General features: G+C 43.6%; 1 long non-coding RNA gene across 7 annotated transcripts in view; it reads left to right on the top strand.

Annotated features, from left to right (window-relative positions):
* Nucleotides 1–327: 327 nt before the first annotated feature.
* The window catches only part of LOC149128700 (uncharacterized), a 306251-nt gene continuing 283449 nt past the window's right edge, over nt 328–23129 (top strand). For 6 of the 7 annotated variants that reach the window (XR_016236621.1, XR_016236624.1, XR_016236623.1 and 3 more), the window contains exon 1: nt 328–491. This is a non-coding gene — a long non-coding RNA (uncharacterized LOC149128700). Of the gene's footprint in view, nt 492–872; nt 1111–23129 lie in introns of those variants that run through there. The other variant, XR_016236627.1, reaches the window with a different exon arrangement.

Raw genomic sequence — 23129 nt, 5'->3', positions numbered from 1 at the left:
TGTCAGAGCATAGATCATGCCATAGATAAGAGTGCCATTTTATTAACACCCCCCCCCCTTTTTTTTTTATAAAGCAGGAGTTGTATGGGATTGCATTAGCCCAAAAAGCCCAGGAGGGGGTAGAGGGACAATGATCTGTCTTTAGAGCTACTTCCTGCTGACATGGGGCGATGTCTCAAGCTGCTGTCTCCTGGGTGGGGAGCCGAGCGTATTCCTGTAGCAGCATTTGGTTGACTGCCTGGTTGTTGAAGGCCTTGATTTGTTCCATTATCAACTGCTGTAAACACTTAAACAGATTAAAGTAGTATAAAAGACAGGGTGAGAGTAACAACCAGTGATCCTAAGAGCGGCATTAACCAAATAATGAGAGGATTTCATAGAGGAGAGGAAGTAAGGGGGGCAGTCTCTGGACCCTTGTGAAGACTGTTTGATGGACGTGGTTTAAAGCTGATTCCAATCAAGACTGGGAGAAAGCCACTCATCTTTTGCAGGTAGAGGGGTTTGTACAGAAATTCTGAATAATCATACAACATTAAGTGGGAGACAGGACCATCAATACACACAGGCCTGGAGTAGAGCCATTGAAGTTAGAGTAGAGGCTATGATTACAAAGGAATGAGGCGCCAAGTGGGCTAGATAGGGTCTAGAACAAAAGAGCCATTCTTGGAGAACCTGAGAGCTGCTGTCTAAACCATGACTAAGTTCTCCGATTGAGAGGCAAATAGAAACTGAAAGAAGGGGCTTGGTAATAATCTGGTGGACTTTAAGGCCTTGTCGGTCATGAGGCCCAGACCTATCTATCTCTTCACATAGGGTACATCCTAAGGGAGGTGTGAACCTCCTTGGGAAGGCACTCTGTTGACTTCCATCACCTAGCTGGCTTGGGAGGAGAGCTGGCCAGGTAAAGGCAGGTGGTGTCTCTAACAGGAAATTTACAGTTCTGCCAGCAATGTTGTTGAGCCTCCTTGGCCATCCACTTAGCAGCGGTGGTTACATTGGCAGCTGAGCCTAGTGAAGGGCTTGTCAGCTTAGAGCCAGCAAGATCTGAGCCACTCACACTTGACACTGAGTTCGGTCCTGAGAATGCCTTCGCCTCCCTGGTATCTACTGGTGAGAGGAAGTAGGAGTTGTGATGAGGACTGAAATTTGGAAGTGTTTGAGGGTACTTAAAGAAGTTTGTGGGACAATGGGATTAAAAGATAATAATTTTTATAGGTTTCAGTATAAAAATTTGAAATCTGTGCATAGCTTTTCATAACATGCATTTCTCATGAACTTTGTCAAGATGCCTCATGCATGGATTTCAAAGTTTGTTTTTTTTTTTTGCCCCCGAAACTAAACTTTTAATTTGATTTTTTTTTGTGAGCTTCTTGAAATATCTTTAAATTGCAAGGGCAGGTGAAGTTCTAAGCTGTTATGGGACTGAAAGAGGGAGCTGGCTGGGCTTCAGAAACAGGAACGGGAGACCTGGGAAATAAAGGCACCCACAATACATGACTTCCTGCCTCAGGGTTAGAGATGATTGCATTCTGCAAGGTCTGTGCTGGCAGGGTCTTGTTTGCTTCCCTTGAAGCACCTATCTGCTGGTGCTGTCCACCACTGCCTTGTGCATGGCTGTTGCCTTCCTTTTGGCCCTGTTGAGCTGTACTACTGGGAAATTAACTGTTGGTCAAAGGGGGAGGATGTCAGGTTCTGCTAGGGAGCTGAAGGCAGCAGAAAATCTGTTGGGATTTTCCTGGTGAACCTACCCAACTCTGGCCAGAGTTATTCCTTGCCATGGGAAAAGGAGTACTGAATTTGCATGAGGCCACACGTAAGTATGGGGCTTTACAGAGTGACCGCTCTCGGTAATCGTCTCGCAATGCCTATTTATTCCTGGCTCTAGAACGAGGGGGCTTGGGGACAAGGGCAATTGTGCTTGCATTTTAGGAGAGAGGATGAGGGAACTTCTAGCTTACACTTGAATTTTTGTAGGAAACAGCTCTGTTTCACCATACTGGAAACTTTCAACTTTAAACAAACAAACTCTAGGAAGCCTCTTTGTAATAGAGAAATAAATCTACCCTTATATTTCTCTTGAAATAGCAAGGAGACGAAATACAAAGAAAACCTTGCACTCACTAACATAAATCAGCCCCATGGTTGCGATCGGCACATATGGTATGGTAGCATTGCCCACTGCTCTGAGACCTGCTAATGGAAGACCATATGTGCTTCTGTAAGATCAAAACACAACGGGTCTGCTTTAAGACTCCATGGCGGCCCTGACTCTGAACTGAACTTGCGTTTGTTGGTTGGTGTTGCTACTTTAACACCGTTCTTAGCACATAGCCTCTCCCCTTCCTTTGCTTTTTCTTGGCTTTCAGGAGTTAAGGGAATTGGATAATTGAAAAACTTGTGTTCTGGCTTTGAATCCTCTTGGTGGGTGAAGGCCAGCAGGAAACCCAGGTGCCAAAAATGAGAGGCATTATGGACAGTGACTCCAGAATTGAACAATTTCTTTGTTCCTGCAGACTTGTCTTTTGGAATATACTAATTACAAGGGGTTATAGATTTGGTCTTAAGCAAGGATGCAGAGAGATGTTATTTGGTTTGCTCTCTGCCCTTTTATTTAGATGTAGGAATGGAGACTTGGAAAACAGTAAGAAGGCCCAGTGTTTAGTTTCCCTATGTAAACAAGTGAATCGGACTGTACTGCTTTTATTATTGTAGGTACAAGCACCAATGAAAACGACAGCAGTTGTTAACAGGACCAGATGTGCTGCAATTCTTTCATCTTGGGAGCACAAAGAACTTGTGAACATAAATGCATTTATCCTTGGGATGGCTCTTTGAGCATAGCGCCTGGTTAACATATTACCCTCTGATTTGCTACAGCCTGTGCATAACTTCTGTGTTCACATAAGATACTAGAAAGGTCTGAACAAGCCTGTGATGGATGCTAGATCTCATGTGAGTCAAAGCCTTGTAATGTGGGAAATTCATGAAAATCTTTGCCTTCTTGTTATGAAGGTAAAACTTGATTCATCTTTTGAGTAAAAAAAATCATAAATCATAAGATTAATGAATAATTAGTTCAGGTTTTAAAAACAATTTATTTGAGGCCGGCGCTGCGGCTCACTAGGCTAATCCTCCGCCTTGCGGCGCCAGCACACTGGGTTCTAGTCCCGGTCGGGGCGCCAGATTCTGTCCCAGTTGCCCCTCTTCTAGGCCAGCTCTCTGCTGTGGCCCGGGAGTGCAGTGGAGGATGGCCCAAGTGCTTGGGCCCTGCACCCCATGGGAGACCAGGATAAGTACCTGGCTTCTGCCATCGGATCAGCGCGGTGCGCCAGCCGTAGCGCGCCGGCCGGCCGCGGCAGCCATTGGAGGGTAAACCAATGGCAAAGGAAGACCTTTCTCTCGGTCTCTCTCTCTCACTGTCCACTCTGCCTGTCAAAAAAAGACTCAAAAAAATTTATTTGAGAGAGAGACATCTTCCATCTGCCAGCTTAGTGCCTACATGCCTGCAACAGCCAAGGCTGGGCCAGGCTGAAACCAGGAACTAGGAACTCAATTCAGCTCTGCAGTGTGGGTTGCAAGAACCTAAATACTTGAGCCATCAGTTGATTGCCTTCTAAAGTACACATTAGCAGGAAGCTTAGAATCAGCAGTGGAGCTAGGACTTGAATCCAGGGAGTCAAATTCAGGCATACTGATAAGATGTTTCTAGGGATGCCACATCTCTCAACTGCTCCACCAAATGGCTGCTCCATGTAATATATATATATTTTTTTGAGTCATCCTCCACAGTATCTGCCAGGCCCCTTTTGTATAGGATACGTGGTACCTCATCAGTGGTTTAATTGACAAAATTTTTCTTATGAAGTCTTATGTATCTATGTATATGTTGATAATTAATCTTGTGTCATTTTAGTGTCACAGAATCCCAGTGCTTCAAAGTCAACACTCTTGAATCCAAATTGGCTTAAAAATTTCAATTGCCTCAAATTATATGTTGCTTTTTTTTTTTTTAAGTCTCACAAATGAGCACTAGAATTTATTTCCCAACTGTAAGGGGGCAACATGGCTGCCTATAGTGCTCTGAGGTGGTGGAAAAAGTACCAAAAACTGAAGGTTAGGTATCAAGAAATGGCACCCTTCAGGACAATGGTTCCTAATCTGGTTGAGCATCATGGTGACCTGGGGGAGGTTGCTCACATCACCAGGCTCCCGCATTTGAGGATTCAGAGGTGAAAATCTTCCTTAGGTAATTTTCATGCTCTGTGGGGTTGGGAAGCACTGGCTATAAAACCATTGTCCTGAATTTGAGTTCTGATTCTGCTATGTCTTGGTTTAACCAACTATCTAAAGTTAGCTGCTCTTGTGTTCCAGGACCTGGCCTGTGTCCTGGGATGCAGGCCAAACCATTCTACAGGTCTGGACTCCATTCTCTGACCTTGAAACAGGGGGTGGATGAAGGTTCAGGTCTCATTTAGCTCAGCAGTTGGTGATATTTAAGAAATGAAGCTGCTGACCTCCTACATTGCCTTTGAACTTCTTTTTGGTTCTCATTGCAAGATGCCATTCTCCAGTTCTGACTTGCTGCCTTGCTTTTTTGCCCTCAAAGTAACTGTCTTTAGGGCTTACTTTCAGCCTGATTGAAACATTAAGGTGTCCACTCTTCAACCAGAGGCTGTGGGACTGAGAAATTCTCCTAGGCTTCCCCAGGGATGGGTGTGTTTCTGCTCATCATGGTGGAATGAAAAACAGCAGTGAACTGTTGACAGAATTTAGATAGGCTGGCTCTCAATTCCTTTTACAAGAAAGTTCTTGTACTGCTCCTTGTCTGTGCGTATCGGAGGCCTAGTGGAACCATCCGTAAAGCTCCAAAGACAGGTGAATATGGTGCAAACCAAAGGGACTAAGTGGAAGGTGAGGGCCCATACCCTCAGGATCTCATAGGTATAGGATTAGGGTATGGGACTTAATGAGAAGCAAAACAATGTAGTACTTCAACATTAAGGAGCTGGTGTTGTGGCACAGCAGGTTAAGCTACTGTCTGTGATGCTGGAATTCCATGTGAGTTTCAGTTTAAGTCCTGGCTGCTCCAATTCTCACCCAACTTCATGCTAATGTATGTTGCAGGGCAGCAGATGATGGTTCAAGTACTTGAGCCCCAGCCACCCATGCAAGAGACCTGGATGAGGCTCTTCGCTTTGGGCTGACCCAGCCCTGGCTGCTGTGGCCATCTCAATCTGTCACCCTGCCTTTCAAATAAGTAGATCTTACAAAGTTAAGGAGTTATCATGAATTCCTTATGTGAATCTGGAACGCCATAGATGTTAGTCTAAGATGGTGAGATAATGGAATCTAAATTTTTTTTTTTTTCATTATGAGTCTTAGGATCCAGGAAAGTTATTATGTGAGAATAGAACAGATGCCATTTGATTTGATTGGAGGTTATCCCTCAATTATGAGGGTCCAAATAATTTGCTCATCAGAGTATACCTTGAAGGTCTGTCATCAACTGATAGCCAAGGAGAGGGGGCCAAAGAACTCATTCTTGGGGCCAGCGCCATGGTGCAATAGGTTAATCCTCTGCCTGCAGCACTGGCATCCCATATGGGTACCGGTTCTAGTCCTGGCAGCTCCTCTTCTGATCCAGCTCTCTGCTATGGCCTGGGAAAGCAGTAGAAGATTTCCCAAGTCCTAGGGCCCCTGAACAAACATGGGAGACTGGGAGAAGCACCTAGCTTCTGGCTTTGGATTGGCACAGCTCTGGCTGATGTGGCCATTTGGGGCATGAACCAGCAGATGGAAGACCCTTCTCTCTGTCTCTCCCTCTCACTGTCTGTAACTCTACCTCTCAAATAAATAAATAAAATCTTTTTAAAAAAACCTCTTTTTTGGAGTTTTTAGATTTGGCTTACTCACAGTTACAGAAACCAACACTTAACAAGAGTCAGTAAGGCTGATGGTGGAGACTGTGGCAAGTGGAGATTTCAGGCTTGATCTATAGGGCAAGGCTATTGCTTGGCTATAATTATGACTTTTCAGGAAAGTGGAAGCAGTGTTGCCAGGTTTTATGAATTTTTTCAAAAGAATTTGGAGATCCAGATTGTTAGGTTGGTAAACAATTCAAATCACATATGCACATATACCCCAGCCACCGAGTGCTAGACAGTCCTACAGTTGTTGTCTTTCCATGTTTACTGTTACAAAGGGATCTTGTGCCTTTTTAATGATTGGAAGTATGCTGAAGGAACACTCCTACACAGAACAACCAAAAAGGTTCAATTTGGGTTGGGCATTTGGCAAAGCAGTTGAGATATCAGTGGGGATATCTACCTCCCATCTTGGAGTGCCTGAGTTTGAGTCTCCCCAGCTCTGTTCATGATTTCAGATTCTGGGTAATGTACATCCTAAAAGGCAGCAGGCAATGGCTCAAGTAGCTGGGTCCCTCCTACCTACATGGAAGACCTGAATTGAATTCCTGACTTCCAGCTTTAGACTCAGTCTAGATGTTAAATCTGGGGACTGAACTGGTAGGTTGGGATATCTATTTTTTTTGTGTGTGTGTCTCTCTACCTTTCAAATTAATGGAGGACAGATTGGATTTAAAAATTATGTTGTGATAGAATCCAAATTTATAGGAGTGCCAGGTTGAAAAAATATGGCAGGACACATAGTCTACCCAATACTCCAGCATACTGTAATGGTACTGTAGGATCTGAGTGACCAAGGCATCAGTGTGGCTGCAGCCTGTGAACTTACTTGAGTATCAAGTTGGCACTCTTGGGGGCTGTGCTGTGGAAAAGCAGTACAGTTATTCATAATGGTTTTATATTGCACATCTCCACACAGACGTTCCTTCAGCTAATGGTAGGTGTCCTATCACGGGCATACTTTGTTTCTCATACCCTGTACTCCTCCACTCCAGGGATAGGTCCTTGTCATGTTTCCTTTTTTCTTGAAGATTTCACCACTCTCCTGTTCTTCAGCTTCTGCTTTCTCCCTCCATTCCTCCATCTTTTAATATACAAGGTTGGATACAAATTACAGCTATTCTCTGACCCCTACATTTCTCCTCTGCTCTTTCATTCATTTTCACTTCTAGGTAGGGGAAACTGAGATGTAAAGTCCTAAAGTGGTGGAGAGTGAACATCAGGGCAGCTGTTCTATTGGGTGATGACTTGTAAATTTTTCTCCTACTTCTTGGTTTCTATGGAAATATGAAAAATTTCCCTGTTGTAAAGCTTAACACCTTGACACTAAGATGAGATGTATTTCCCACAGTTGTATAAATTTTAGATCTGTTTGCAAAGACAGCATCTCTTTATCCATCTTCTGCTACATTACAAAATCAATTGGCCTCCATGTTTGTAACAGGATCCTAGCAAAATCAAATGTTTAACTGAAATTGATTAATTTGTAGTGAGCTTAGTAAAGAAGTTACATATAGGTGTAGAGTATAATTGCAAGCAATTGTATAGTTACTAAGATTAGAAATAGTGGAGGTTTATGTGGGAGTCTATTACTACCATCCCCAGACTAAAAAGTGCTATTGCAGATAATGGCTCCTGGAATCAGGAGATGTGGAAGGCTGTGTAGGAGACTGACATCACAAGGCAGCCAGCCTTGGGTCACCCTACATAGGGCAAACCAGAGTAATGAGCATGCTGACTTCGTTACCCTCTTCTTTGTTGTTCATTCTTTCCATTGGCCAAACCCAATTGGAAACTGGAGTAATGTAGTCTGTAGGCCAACAGAGTGGAGAAGGATCTACAGGGCAAATGGAAGCTAGCTAGCATGTTTCAAAAGATCAAGAATATAGTCATGGAAGGGGATGCCCATTGGATCTAGATTGTTTAGTAAAATTGCTAGCATTTCCATGCTGGAATATTCAAACTGGAACTTTGAACAGAAGCATTTGAATAAATACTGCTAAAGGAATGAAATGCATTGCAAAAAATTAATTGCATGGTTCTTCACAAATCTCAACACATACTTATTGAATCCTCATTGTACCCCTAGTATTCTGGTTACCTTATGTGTGAACCACATTGATGCTACTGTCATTGATGGCTAGATAAAATGACATTTAATCTATGTCGGATTCATCTGGAGCTACCTTTCCTTTGTAAATTTGCTTGGATGTGAGATTGTCCGTTTGCTCTTCATATCTTATGGAGTGATTCTTTGGTACCAACCACCTTTGTTTTGTTACAACCTATAGGAGGATGGTTTCCAGGAGCAGATAAATATTTTTTTATAGTACTTGAGTTGTTGGACAAGTTTTTATTTTTATTTTTATTTCTTTGACAAGTAGAACTAGACAGTGAGAGAGAAATAGACAGAGAGAAAGGTCTTCCTTCTGTTGGTTCACTCCCCAAATGGCCGCTACGGCCATCGCTGTGCTGATCCAAAGCCAGGAGCCAGGTACTTTCTCCTGGTCTCCCACGGGGTGTAGGGGCCCAAGCACCTAGGCCATCCTCCACTGCCCTCCTGGGTCACAGCAGAGAGCTGGACTTGAAGATAAGCAACCGGGACTAGAACCCGGTGCCCACATGGGATGCTGGTGCTGCAGGTGGAGGATTAACCAAGTGAGCCATGGCGCCAGCCCCTGGACAAGTTTTTATTTATGGAACAAGTAGAATCAAAACTGCTCTTGCAGTTCCTTTTCTATAAAACTGGGATTAAATGACACAATGCATATGCCTGACCCTTTGTAAGCCCTTCATGAAGGTCCTCTTGTTTTGAAGTAGAAGAGAACCCACCAATCTACTTGCTCTCAAAATTCAACATTTTTGTTTATTCTCTTTCAGATGTTAACTTTGTGAACATATAACTTCCACAATGTAAGATTTTATTTTCATGTGAAAGCAACCCAATGGGATTGGGTGTGGTAGAACACTGCTTTGTTTCATGGTACTCTTCTTTTCTCCAAGTCTCCATCCACTGGCTGACTTTCTTCAGGGCATAGAACTGGCTGTTCCTGTTTTGAGCCTCAACATCTACATGCAAGATGTTGTCAGCTGGGGCCGCCATAAGAGAGCGCCATATACTGGGTGGCTTGCACAACAGGAATTTATTTCTCAGTTGGAGAGGTTGGAAGTCCAACATTGGGGTACCAGCAGGGTTGGTGTCTGGTGTGCTGAGAGCTCTCTCCCTGGGTTGCAGATGGTCACAAACATGTGTCACTATAGTGCTTTGCAGTGGTGTGGGAAGGATGGAAGGAGGTTGGAAAGCAAACAGAGGAGAAGGAGCTCCCTCTGTTCTCCTTCTTCCTAAGGGCAGTAACTCCATCATGAGGGCCCCAGCTTCATGACCTCATCCAAACCTAATTATCTCTCAAAGTCCCCATCTCCACTATCACATTGGACTTTAGGACCTTATCATGTGGATTTTGGAGACATGCAATTCAGACTTTCCAAATAGAAATCTTCTCTCCAAATTGTCAAACAAAAACTAGTTTTCTAAACTAGTCATTGCAGACAGGGGTTGCCACAAACTGATAGCCAGGTCTTTGTCCATAACCAACAGAATCATTATAGTGGAGATGGAGGATGGAACTATGCAGATTGACTTCTGTGAATGGAAAAACAGCAGTCCTGCTGCGTGGGGTGATAGGAAGTGTCTGTACATTTAAGTCACCTGTTCCTATATTGTTGGATATTCAGCTTGTTTTCAGTGTTTGATTCCTGTTCCAAAAAACAGCTAAATTGCATTTCAAAATTTCTCATGAAAGTGCAGTAATACTGGGTTCTCAGAATTTCTGTCTGACATGCTCAGCAGTGGTTACTGCTTAATGGACAAAAGCTACCACGACTGAAATCAAGTGTTCCAGAAAATCAATATTACTACAACACTGGAGCCCTTGTTTCCATACAAGCCTCCCCATAAAGAAATCGAGGCTAGGCATGATTTTTCTGCTGCTTTTCCCTGTCCACATTGCTCAAGAGAATGTGTTAATAGGTCATTGTCAAAGCCCAAGGCTATAACCTTTTGTCCTCTTATAGAAGCAATGGATATTTTAAAATGTTTTATTGATGAGTTCTTAAATAACTAATCAGGCCGTAGGGTTGGCTTTGTCACAGTTAAGATTGATATTTGCTTGCATTGAGGAAACTGGATTTTAACTCTTAAGTTTCTCCTTTTGTCAATCCACTTTCAATATTTCATTATTACACATAATTATCCATACAATGCATTTAAACTGAGCCCCTGTTGTCTGATCAATACTATTGGAAGGAAAATGATAGATAAGAGCTTGCTGGAAGAAGGTTGCTCTCTAGGAGGAAGAAAAGACCAATCACATCCTTACAAGACAACCCCATCCTGAGAGTGTTGGAAAAAGGTTGGAACAATAGAAACTAGGAGGAGGAAAAGTCTCAGGATTGTATTTGATGGAGGTGGCACTTGAATTGGCTTCTAATGGGTATGTAGGGTATTGGAAAAAGATAGCGGAGGAAGGGCACTTGCAAATGAGTGGGAACAAGTTCTGTTGTGTGTGGTGGGATTCCTAGGAAGTCAAAGCAGGATGGCTGTGTAGAGGGCAGATTGGAAAGGAGGGTACAGGAGCAATTGTTCTTTCATGTTCCTCATCCAAACCCTGCATTTATCTAATGGTTTAAGAAACGTAACACTTGGGGCAGGTGCTGTGGCACAGCGCATTAAAGCCTTGGCCTGAGGCGCCGGCATCCCATATGGGTGTCGGTTCTGATCCTGGCTTCTCCTCTTCCGATCCAGCTCTCTGCTGTGGCCTGGGAGAGCAGTAGAGGATGGCCCATGTCCTTGGACCCCTGTACCCATGTGAGAGACCTGGAATAAGCTCCTGGATCCTGGCTTCAGATTGGCGTGGCTCCAGCCGTTGTAGCCATCTGGGGAGTGAACCGGCAGATGGAGGACCTCTCCCTCTGTCTCTACCTCTCTTCTTAACTCTGTCTTTCAAATAAATAAAATAAATCTTTAAAAAAAATGGAACACTCTGGATGACATCAAGAATTCTGGGATCATTTTAGAGTGACACGTCTCCCTGGGTAGTTAAATTGCAGGATTTTATTTTGGGAGTTGAAGCCTTATGCCTTTTTTCCAGAGGTGCCTTCTAATCTGCAAATTTCTCTGTTACGGGCCTGAAGGCTCTGGTTCTCCCTCTTCTCTCCTTCTCTTTCTCAAATCTTTATTGTGCAGAACAGCTTTGACTCCTTTATTTATGAGAACATTTCTTTTCCACCTTACCAATGGCATGGTTATGAGTGCAAATTTTGAATTCAGACCTGGATTCTAATTCTGGTTTTATTACTTTGTTACTGGGTAACTTTGGACAAGTCTCACATACTTCTTGCTTCTTTGTCAGTGGAGTGCAGTCATCCTGGGATCTATAAGACAATGTACATAAGGTATCCAGCATAGTGCCTGACCAACCTGTAGTGATGTCTTTTATGAGTCAAGGTGGGCTAGTTGTGTCACTGTAAAAATCAGTGCAGGATTTAAATAGCTTGAAAACCTCTATATTCCATTATCCTAATGTTGGCTGTGGGTCTGTGTGCTTCGTGTACTTGGATGTCCCTTTCTTCAAATTAGGGAAGTTTTCTGGTGTTATTTCATTCAATAGGCTTTCTAATCCATTCTGTCTTTCCATACCTTCAGGAACTCTTAAGACCTATATGTTAGGTCGTAGATTATATCCTAAAAATCTAGAACACTGCTTTTGGTTTTTCTAATTCTTGGTTTTTCAAAGGTTTGTTTTCCAGCTCAGGTATTCTTTCTTTTGCTTCACCAAGTCTGTTGTTAAGCTTGTGTACCACATTTTTTTTTTTGATACCCTTCATTTCTAATAGTTCAGGTTGATTATCCTCTATCTCTCCGAAAAATTTCTCATCCATGTTGTGGATTTTCTTAACTCATGTATTGGGTTCTCTGTGCTTTTGAGTAGTATTTATTTATTTATTTATTTAATTATTTATTGACAGGCAGAGTTAGACAGTGAGAGAGAGAGAGACAGAGAGAGACAGACAGTGAGAGAGAGACACAGAGAGAAAGGTCTTCCTTCTGTTGGTTCATTCCTCTAGTGGCTGCTGCGGCCAGCGCTGTGCCAATCCGAAGCCAGGAGCCGGGTACTTCCTCCCGGTCTCCCATGCAGGTGCAGGGACCCAAGCACTTGGGCCATCCTCCACTGCCCTCCTGGGCCACAGCAGAGAGATGGACTGGAAGAGGAGCAACCGGGACTAGTATCCGGCACCCCAACCAGGACTAGAACCTGGGGTGCCGGCACCGCAGGCGGATTAGCCAAGTGAGCCACAGCGCTGGCCTTGAGTAGTCTTATGATCATTAGGAATTCATTTTCAGGCATTTCATTAACCTCTTCATCTTCACATTCTAATATAGAAGAGTTGTATTCCTTTGGGAGAGTAATGCTGTGTTCCTTACACATGTTTCTTGTGTTTCTACATTTGTTTTTAGGCATTTGTGAAACCACTTGTTGGTTTTCTCCTCTGATGGCTTTTTTCTTTGAAATATGGCTCTGTGTCTTAGTGGAGTGTCTGTTCCTTGAGTGGATATTCAGAGGCATGTACTAGGTGGGGCCAGGGAGCTCCAGTCCGTGCTCCAGAACTGTGCAAGAGTTCAGGGTGATGCCCTAGTTGGGCATGGTAGATCTCTTATCAGCCGTGGGGGAGGAGATGATCACATGAGCTGGTGTGGTCGCTGCCTCACATCCTCTCTGCCAAGGTGATCAATGCCTGGGGTAAGCCCACAATGGTTACATACCCCACCGTCACAGGCACATGAATCACACCAAGGATCTGTGCCATCCTCGGTGTGAGCACAGAACCCTCTGTAATAACCCATCCCAAGCACTTAAGGAACTCTCTGCCTCTGAAGGCAGACATGGTAATTGTTCAGAGACCCAGCTACACTCCACACCCTATTGTGCAGTCACAGAATTCCCACAGTCAGCGTGCAGGGCTCCCACAGTAACAGGGAGTAGGGGATCCACTCTCAGCTCTGTGAGCCTGATGCTATCCATGGAGAGAGTTGAGGGGTTCTCAGAGCCTGCTGCCTGTCAGTGTTTTGCCTTGGCAGTTTCTGTGTGGTTGCCCATGAGTGAAGGGAGGGGAGCATTTCACAGGCTTAAGTGGGCCCTCTGCCCTCTTCCAACTCTCTAGGCCAGATTCAAAGCCAGTAGTAACTGCAAACTTATCCCTGGGATAAAATTCCCTACCTTCCTGTACTCACATTATCAAGGTAGTGCCTCCTCCCTGCTAGTCACTGAAAGCCCTTGGGGGTGGGGAATGGGAAGCAGGCCATGTGCTCCCCCTTTATGGGGGCATCCTGCCTCCCATTAATGACTGGACTCGAAGTCAGTGTGGACCACAAGGTTCTCCCTTGGGCAATATCACCAGTGACTTGGGTTGCCACAGGCTACGCTGACTTTTCCCTACGGAGATTTTCTCTTGGTGTTGATTGTGAGCTGGTAGGAGCAGAGCAGAGGGTCACTGCCTTAGTTTTCACTACTGAGTATGGTTCTTTGCAGGAGTAGGGGAAGGAAAGGGAGCAAGTGCACCTTCCCTGCTCCAAGACTGGCAGGTGCTCAGCTCCCCGGGTTGAAGTGGAAGTCAGCGGGGGACTGGATTGCAGGGCATGCAGTGATTTCCTCCTACAAACTGCTGGCTGCAGTGGTGTCTGTCTTCTCTTGTCCCATGGAGTCTTCCTTTTTTTTTTTTTTTCCCACTGAAAATTTGTCAGGCCTCTGGAAACGTGGCTCATCCTTTGTACTTTTCATATCTCATGGAAGCTGAAGTTAGTGTGGTTACACCCTATTTGGTCATCTTGGAAGTCCAAAAAGCTAGTTTTAATATGTGCTGTGAAGTAGGTGAGTCCAGAACTCAGTGCATCCAGACTTCAGGATATGCCTTCTAAAAAACCTAAACCTGGTGAAGTCTTCAGTTGTCTAGAAAGACTTTATTTTTTGACATTAATTTGTCAGAGAGGTAGAGAGCTCCCATTAGCTGTTCAGTGCCCTCAGTGTCAGGGACTGGTGTGGAACTTTGATGGCCAAAGCTGGGAAGTAGAAACTAAATTTAGGTCTCCCACATGAGTGGCAGGGCCTTAACTACTTGAGCCATCGCTGCTGCCTCCCGATGTCTGCATTGGTAGGAACTGGAATAGGGAGCAGAGCCAGGTAGCAAATCCAGATACTCCAATGTGGGATGTAAGTATCTTAACCACTAGATTAAATGCCCATCCCGGACCTTACACTTGGAATTAGTCTGAAGAATTCTAGTGTTCCATATGGCCTGGAGAGTCCAAAATAATGGCCCCCAATTAGAATAAATTTCATAGAAATTTAGTTGTTTGGAGTGCTGTAGTAAATGTTGGGAGTATGATGATATTTTTTTCTAATTGCCATCTGATGTGATTTACGAAGGATATAGATGTGGTATCTTGAACTTTTCCTTACACTATTTCTGCAAAGGGAGTGTTGGTATCATTATTGCTTTAGGGTAGAGGAGGCAACAAGGACAGTGCAGCATGTTTCTTGGCCTATGAACCAAGAAAGGTTCCTGCTCCCTGACAGGTATTGAATCAACTTTCTGTCAAAGTTGAAAGGTGCTCAATAAGAAAGGAAGAGAAAATAGCCCATGGAGCCAGAGTTGGACCACATGTTCCAACAGGGTTGCTACCAGCTCTCTGCCACGCAACCCTTTTAGGGTCTTCTGGGTGAACTTATTTATTGGGTATCACTAATAGTCATTTTCCTCAAGGGATGGCAAGGTACCTTAGGTGTGACAAGAGAGATTGGCAGAGCTTTGAAATGGTGAGTCCTGCCAGTGTGTAGTGGAAAAGGCCCTTTGTTGGCACCGATTTTGTTGGGAGGAAGCATGTAGAGTGTAGGATTCCTCCCTGGCAAGGTACAATGTGGATTGCAGAAGAATTGTGATGGAAGCAGAGATTCCTTGAGTTCAGTAGCAGCTTCTGTTAAAACTTATTTTGAGAACTTGGGCAGGTCCCTTTATTTCATTGAATCTTTTTTTTACATTGCAAAAGTTAGCCTGCCTATTGAGCAAGGTTAATAGGAAAAGCAAATTATATCACAAAACCATGAAGGCAGTAGAATGATTACTTTTTTCTGTACAAAGTGATATATTTTGTTAAAAACTTCATGGAAAATATGAATAAGCACAAATGAAAGTTTAATGTGAAAACCAAGTGCCACCATGTAGAGATAGCTATTGTCAACCAATGTGTGTATAGGTGTCCCAGAGCCTTATAATCTATTTTTGAAAATATTTATTTGTTTACTTGGAAGTCAGAATTACACAGAGAGGAGAGGCGGAGAGGGGGAGAGGGAGGGAGGGAGGTCAATCTTCGATCCGCTGGTTCACTCCCCAATTGGCCTCGATGGCCGGAGCTGCGCTGATCCAGAGCCAGGAGCTTCTTCCAGGTCTCCCATGGTGGTTCAGGGGCCCAAGGACTTGGGCCATCTTCTACTGCTTTCCCAGACCATAGCAGAGAGCTGGATGGGAAGTGGAGCAGCCGGGTCCAAAACTGGCTCCCATATGGGAGGCCAGCACTGCAGGCAGTGGCTTTACCGACTACGCCACAGCACCAGCCCCTATAATCTACTTTCATATAAAGCATATGTGAACATCTTTTCATATGGTTATGTTTCACATTTGCATCGTGCAATGGATTCATAGTGTTGTATGCAATGATTACATTTTTAAGTTTTATTTAATGAATGCATTTTTTCATAGATACAACTTTAGAAATATATTGGTTTTTTCTTCCATACCCTGTCCCCACCAACTCCCATCCTTCCTCCCTCTCCCTATCCCATCTCCTTATTCATTATGGTTCATTTTTAGTTTGACTTTATATACAGAGGACCAACTCCATGCTAAGCATAGACTTCAACAGTTTGCACCCATGCACACACACAACATAGAGTACAGCTTGGGAAGAAAATTTGTAGTTCATTAGGGACAGAAGTACTACATGGGGAGCAAGTGCAGAGTGACTTCTGCTGTTCCTTTAACAATTAACTCTTATTTATGACGTCAGTGATCAAATGATTACATTTTAACTTGTAAAACCAATGCTTTATTAATGGTCTTTCAGCATGGACTTCATGTGTGACTCTTTTGGTGGATCCTTAATACACTCCCTGTATACTGTTTATCAACTCTGTGGTTTGGGTGGGTCCCCCTACCTCCCAAGTTATCCCCATTTGGTATAAATAATCAGTGCATCATGGTGTTCATGCATTGCCATAGTGATTGGTTCAGGAGCGAGCAATGAACCTGTGGTAACTTAGTTGGCATGAAGCTCAGTGCGTGGATTCCATGGTAGGGGAGCGAAAAACCCCTCTCCAACAGTTGCAGCCACATTTTTTTCCTTTAAAAAAAAGTCATATGGAAGCCAATTTAACAGCAAATCGACACATGCAGTAGGGGCAGAGCTGGGTGACTTGGCCTACAGAGTCTGATAACTCGATAGTGGAGATGCAAATGGTAAACATTTCAGTACGTGAACCAGCAGATTCCCTTGATTACCAAACCCAGTTTGAGTTGCTTCTTCCGTGGCTTGAAACCAAAGCATCCTAAGCACCACATCCATTCTAAACAGCCAGGAAACAAACATGCTTGCAGTTAAATCCTTGTGCACATCCAGCCGTGACTTTTCCTTTGGCATATGTATTAGCAGAATAATGGAATTAGGGCATGTGTAGCAGACAGTGTTGGTGCTCATCCAGACCCCCTTGGATTCCTTTTAACCTTTTGTGTACCACTGGCTTCGAGGTACTTCTGACCACAGTAGGTACCTGGGGTTCCTTCTTAAGAAAACCGTACTCGGGCTGCTGGAATTCGACTACTCAGACACGAATGTGCCTGGAAATCGCGGTGGTGCAGCCATTAGCCAATGAGAGGCCGAAAAGGGAGTGTGGAAGCCCTGTTCCCTTGCTCCATCTCTGAGGCAGAACTTCTACCTGAGGGTTCCCCGAGGGCTCGGGATAAAAGGATCCGCTGTGTGACATGCCTCGCCTGAAATCCTTGCGCAGCATCCTCCCTGTTTGGGTCTTGTGTCCCCGCTCACTTGCCAGCCTCTCCTGGGAGTGTGCAGTGATGTCCCTGCCTTACGATGCTGCCACTTACGATTTTTCAACTTTACCATGGTGTGAAAATGATCAGCATTTAGTAGAAATTATACTTTGCAGTATGAATGTTGATCTTTTACCAGGCTAGCAATATGCAGTCAGATCCTCTCTATGTTGGATGGTGGCAATGAAATACCTGATATGCCAGAGAGCGCTCTGTTGCCAACCTAGGACGTTTAGAGGTCTGATGCATGACATGTATTTTATTTTATTTTTTACTTTTTTGAGTTAATTTGGGGAAATTTTATTTTGTTATCAACATATCAAAGTTTTAATTTGTTGTAGGCATCAACATGTATTTTCTGCTATATGAATTTTTAAATTTTTACAAAACTTATTTAATAAACATAAATTTTAAAAGTACAACTTTTGGATTATAGTGGTTTCCCCCCATGCCACCCTCCCACCCGCAAACCATCCCATCTCCTACTCCCTCTCCCATCCCATTCTTCATTAAGATTCATTTTTAATTATCTTTATATACAGAAGATCAACTTAGTATATACTAAGATTTCAACTGTTTGCACCCACACAGACACACAAAGAATATAGTACTGTTTGCGTAGTCATTTTACTGTTAATTCTCATAGTATAACACATTAAGGACAGAGATCCTGCATTGGGGAGTAAGTGCACAGTGGCTCCCATTGTTGATTTAACAATTGACACTCTTATTTATGAGGTCAGTAATCACCTGAGGCTCTTGTTATGAGCTGCCAAGGCTGTGGAAGCCTCTTGAGTCCAAAAACTCCATCAGTATTTAGACAAAGCCATAATAAAAATGGAAGTTCTCTCCTCCCTTCAGAGAAAGGTACCTCCTTCTTTGATGGCTCATTCTTTCCACTGGGATCTCACTCACAGCGACCTTTGATTTAGGTCATTTTTTTTGCTGCAGTGCTTGACATGTATTTTAAAAAATAATTTTATTTATTAAAGACAGATCTTGCATTTGCTGGTTCACTCTCCTACTCTCCAAATCCCTGTAACTTCCATAGCTGGACAAGGATGAAGCCAGGGGCCTGGAACCTAATCCAGGTCTCCTATGTGGGTGGTAGGGACCCAAGTTCTTGAGCCATCTCCTGTTGCCTCCTTGATTTACACATTTCCAGGAAGGTAGAATTGGGAGTGGAGTTGGTATTTGAACCCAACTCCCAAGTAGAAGCTTAACTGCTATGTCAAATGCACACCCCTACGTGCATTTTTGACATAGAACATTTTTGAGTTCATTAGTATGTAAGCCTATCATGAGTAGAAAAACGTTCTTCAGATTTTAGATTGAAGTGGTTTCCAGTTTAAACAGTGAAGAGCTACTATAGCCACTAGGCAGGTGAGATGTTTTGCCAAAGACATTGAATCTCGGGCCCTCAGTAATGAGAAGAGAAAGGAAAGGGCTTCAAGGCTCTGACGGTGGTTTGCTGGATACCCTGCTGTACAATTTTGAAACTGACTTTGGGTCACTGAATGAATGTGGCAGCTCTTACTTCTGTGGGAAACTGATTATTATCCTGTCCAACAGAGCTCAATATTACAGTCTTTTATTGCTGAAGTCTAAATCTCCCTCATTTAATTTCATCCCATTTTCCCTAGTTATAGTCCCATGCAGAACCCTAAAATCTCTTTATACTTGGTACTAACAATTCTCATATAATAGAAGCATAGGCTGTTCTTGCACTGGACTCTGCATCCATCACGCTGCAGCAGGGGAGGGGTGGAAAATGGCACAGTAAGCCTTGCAAAGGGGCTGTTTTGCTTTTGGAGGCATCTCCAATTCTCTATACCTTTGGGTTGAAAGTGTTAGCATCATCTTTGCTTCTTATCCTTCATAAATATTTTCCATTTGTCCTTCCAAATTCTCTATCCCTCCTTCTGCAATTCCCATTGTGACTATTTTAGTCCAAAATTATACCATCTGTTAAGGACTCAGTTACATGCTCCTCCATCCCACAATTCATAGGCAGAGGCTCTGACTCCCAATGTGACACATATTTGGAGACCGAGCCTTTAGGGAGGACATTACAGTTAGATGAAGCCATAGAATGGAACCCTAATCCCATAGGACTAGTGTCTGTATAAACTCAAGAGAAAGAGATACTAGCTGTCTCCACACCTTCACAAGGGAAAGGCCACGTGAGGACACAGTAAGAAGGTGTCTGTCTGTGAGGCAGAAAGAGGCCTCAGAAGAAACCAGCCCTGCTCACATCTTGTACCTTCAGGACAATGAGAATATTGCGTTTCTGTTGTTTAAGCCACCAGTCTGTAGCATTCTGTTACAGTAGCTTGGGTAGACTAAGACACCCCTCTAAATCAAATTGTTTTCTCTTTGAGTAGTCCATGAAATAATATTCCAGCCTCCAATTCATTCTGGTACATATTTTTAAAGAAATATTTCTTGAGAAGAAAAGAGATCATAGATTATCTCATTTACTCCTCAGATGACTACAATAGCCCAAACCAGGAACTCAATTCAGGTCTCCCATATGGATGGCAGGGACCCAAGCACTTTACCCATCACCTCCCGCCTCCCAGTGTGTGCATTATCGAGAAGCTGAAATTGGAAGTGAATCTGGGACTCAGATAGGTCTCTGCTATGGGATGTGGGGGGTGTCCCATGCCATGTCTTAACTTCTAAGCCAAATGCCTGCCACTCAGTTATTAAAAATTTATTAAAAATTAACTTCGTAAAGCAGCATTTACATCCTACATCACATGGAATAAGTTCTTCTGGAGTATGTCACCACCTCAGGACAAAGCCTAAATGTTTTACCTGGTTGGTCAAGGTCTTTATAACCCATCTCCTGAGCCTCTCTTACATCATTCTCATTTTCTACTTTGCAGTCCAAAATTCACGCTCTAGTCTCTTCCATGTCTCTAAAATACAATACCTAGTCCTTTCTTGGCCCAGTTGGAATACTCTTTGTTTTCCATGCACATTGTTGACAACCCAATTATGCTTTGACTTCATCTTGATTCTTACTTGATCCTTGAAGCCTCCTCTCACTTTCCTGGCCACCTTTAAGTTGTTCTGGTAGTATTTATTTTCCAAAGATCGATTTGGAAGGCAGAATGATGGGGGTTGGGAGGGAAGAAAAAGATCATCCATATGCTGTTTCACTCCCCAAATGGCCACAATGGCCGGGGCTAGGCCAGGTTGAAGGCAGCATTCAGGAATTCCACCCTGGTCTCCGACATGGGTGGCAGGGGCCCAAGCACTTGGGCAATATTTGCCATCTTCCCATGTGCATTAGCAGGGAGCTAGATCAGAAACTGAGCAGCTGGGACTTGCACGGGTACTCAATTATGGGATGCCAGAGTTGCAAGTAGTAGTTTAACCTGTTCTGCCACATCTCCAGCCCACTCCGGTAGTTTTTCTTTATCATGTGGATCTACACTTAAACAATGTTTGGATTTCAAATGTCTTATTTGTCTTCCAAGTTGGTGCATAGACTATGTTGTCTTTAGCTATAATCCTATAACACATTGCTTGATATACATATAACAGAATACATAGGAGTCAATGAATGAGTGAACATAGTTGCATACAGGACAGGAGTCATGTAACCTATGTAGACTGAGTTTGATTGACAATAGCACTATGCAAAGGTGGCTAAGAGCCCTGATAATTCTGTGATTTTGTTGCTGCATAAACTGAGCCTGAGTTGCTCAAATTTTGACTTGGGTTCCTCCTACCTGATGAGTTGTCTAATGGGAAAAAAACTGCTTATGCATTGGTATGGCTTTCACCCCCCACCTCCACCTCTTGTTAGCACCACTGCAAAGCAGAGGCTTTGCTCAAGTTCCACACAGAAAGAGGTGGTGAGGGAGCCAGTTGCTACTGTAAGAGAATATTCCCCAGAGGCTGGCCTAGCTTAAGTCTGTAAACTGTAACTTAGGGATCTATCCTGCAATATAGATAGAAATGACTGTATGTATGTATGTATTTAAATCTGTGTCCTTTGTGTGAAGGTCTATTTATAGAAAAAAAGCCTCCGAATTTCCCCTCTGAAGCTAGACTTTTTTCTTAATGAGACCGGCATAGGTTATGTAAGAGTGCTATGCCAGGGAGGCAGTCTGCTGGTTTTCCTGGAAGCAGGTTATGTATCATAGGGTTTCTCTTGCATGTAACAGCCCGGCAGTCAAATGAGGGATTTCCCAGGCGGCGGTCACTTATCACAGTCAACACTTTTTTTTAAAGCTTATTCACATTTCAGCAGAAGTGATGCTTTGAATTATAGTTAAGAACTACTCAGTGCACAAGGCAGCTCAGTATGTGAGAATCCACAGCAGCTGTCCATTTTGGGTGCACTTTTGAAGGTCTGCAAAGCCCAGGTGGAAGGGGCAGTTACTGGAGATTTGAAACATTCACAGTATTTGTGAGTGCTGAGGTTTGCCTGTGTGTGTGTGTGTGTGTGTGTGTGTGAGTGATGGAGTATCATGGAGATGCCCATTTTAGCCCTGCTTGTAGTATCTGTATCCATGAGATCCTGGGCTGATGGGCTGCTTACACACACATTCCTCAGTTTACAAAGTGGTGTGTCACAAGAAACTCATAGGTTGAAAACATCATTAACTTGAAAATGCATTTAATACACTTAACCTACCAAACAGCATAGCTTAGCCTACTTTAAATATGCTCATGCCACTTATATTAGCCGAAAGTTGGGCAAAATCATTTAACAGAAAGCATAGTTTATATCAAAATATTGGATATCTCTTGTACATACATTGATGGATAGTTTTAGACATAATGGGCTGTGAACACACAAAACACAATATCCAGACAACATAAGCTATACAGTGCTCTGTCGAGTATCAGTCACTTGCTGTAGTGACAGTGTGGCTGATCAGGAGCTGTGTTGGTGACACTACGCAGCTCAGGAGAAAGAATGAAAATGAGCATGAAAGTCAAACTACAAATTCCTAGTGTGGGAGAAAAGATCAAAATTCAAAGTGCACAGTTTGCACTCAATGTGTATTGCTTTCACATCAAAAAATGGTAAGTTGTGAGCCATCAAAAGTGAGGGACTTTAGAGAAAAATATGAAAGCCCTGATCTTTATTCCACCACTGCTTAATTTTCATGGTGGTGCACAGAGCATATTTTAGGAAACTCCTGGTCCAACTCCTCTGAGGATGAGAAATGAAAGGTCTGGAGAGGTTACAACTCCTTGTTTGAGGTCTCTTAGGTGCTTAATGGCAGAATGCTGGCGTCCCTAACATCCAAGGTAGTCTGTTCTCACCTAAATTGCTCTGTCACTTAATCTAATGGGATAGGTGTAAAACAAATGTTGGTAGATTTTTGACATGCTAGTCCCAGGGTGAATTGGAGATCCAATTGGCTCTTTTCTCTCAAACTCTTAAGAAATTAGTCCAGAAAAGACGGCCGTGCAAACAAAGACTTAGTGAGCTGGAATGGAGCCAGTGATCATCCAATTTAATACTGGGCTGAACCCTGGGAGGTCCTAGAATGGTCGCCGGACTCCTGCAGGGCAAGAAGTCAAGATGTACAGAGGAATTGTCAGGCAGGTAGGCTTGAGGGCTCCCTGTCCTCGTTTCAAGCCCAGATGCACTGTTCTCATGTTCTACATATTCTACATAAGGCAGTGTTGAAAGTTTATTAGCTCACTAGGCTAATCCTCCACCTTGCGGTGCTGGCACACATGGTTCTAGTCCTTGTCGGAGCGCCGGATTCTGTCCCGGTTGCCCCTCTTCCAGGCCAGCTCTCTGCTATGGCCAGGGAGTGCAGTGGAGGATGGCCCAAGTGCTTGGGCCCTGCACCCCATGGGAAACCAGGAGAAGCACCTGGCTCCTGCCATCGGATCAGCACGGTGCGCCGGCCGCAGCACGCCTGCCGCGGTGGCCATTGGAGGGTGAACCAACGGCAAAGGAAGACCTTTCTCTCTGTCTCTCTCTCTCACTGTCCACTCTGCCTGTCAAAAAAAAAAAAAAGTTTATTCAAGACTAGCATTGGAAATGTACTGTCTTTGCCCATTTTC

Source organism: Oryctolagus cuniculus, chromosome 1, assembly GCF_051225735.1.
Source record: "Oryctolagus cuniculus isolate XC-2025 breed Fujian yellow rabbit chromosome 1, ASM5122573v1, whole genome shotgun sequence".
NCBI classification, from domain to species: domain Eukaryota; kingdom Metazoa; phylum Chordata; class Mammalia; order Lagomorpha; family Leporidae; genus Oryctolagus; species Oryctolagus cuniculus.
The sequence above is the reverse complement of the archived record's forward strand: the minus strand, read 5'-3'. Positions and strand labels throughout refer to the sequence as shown.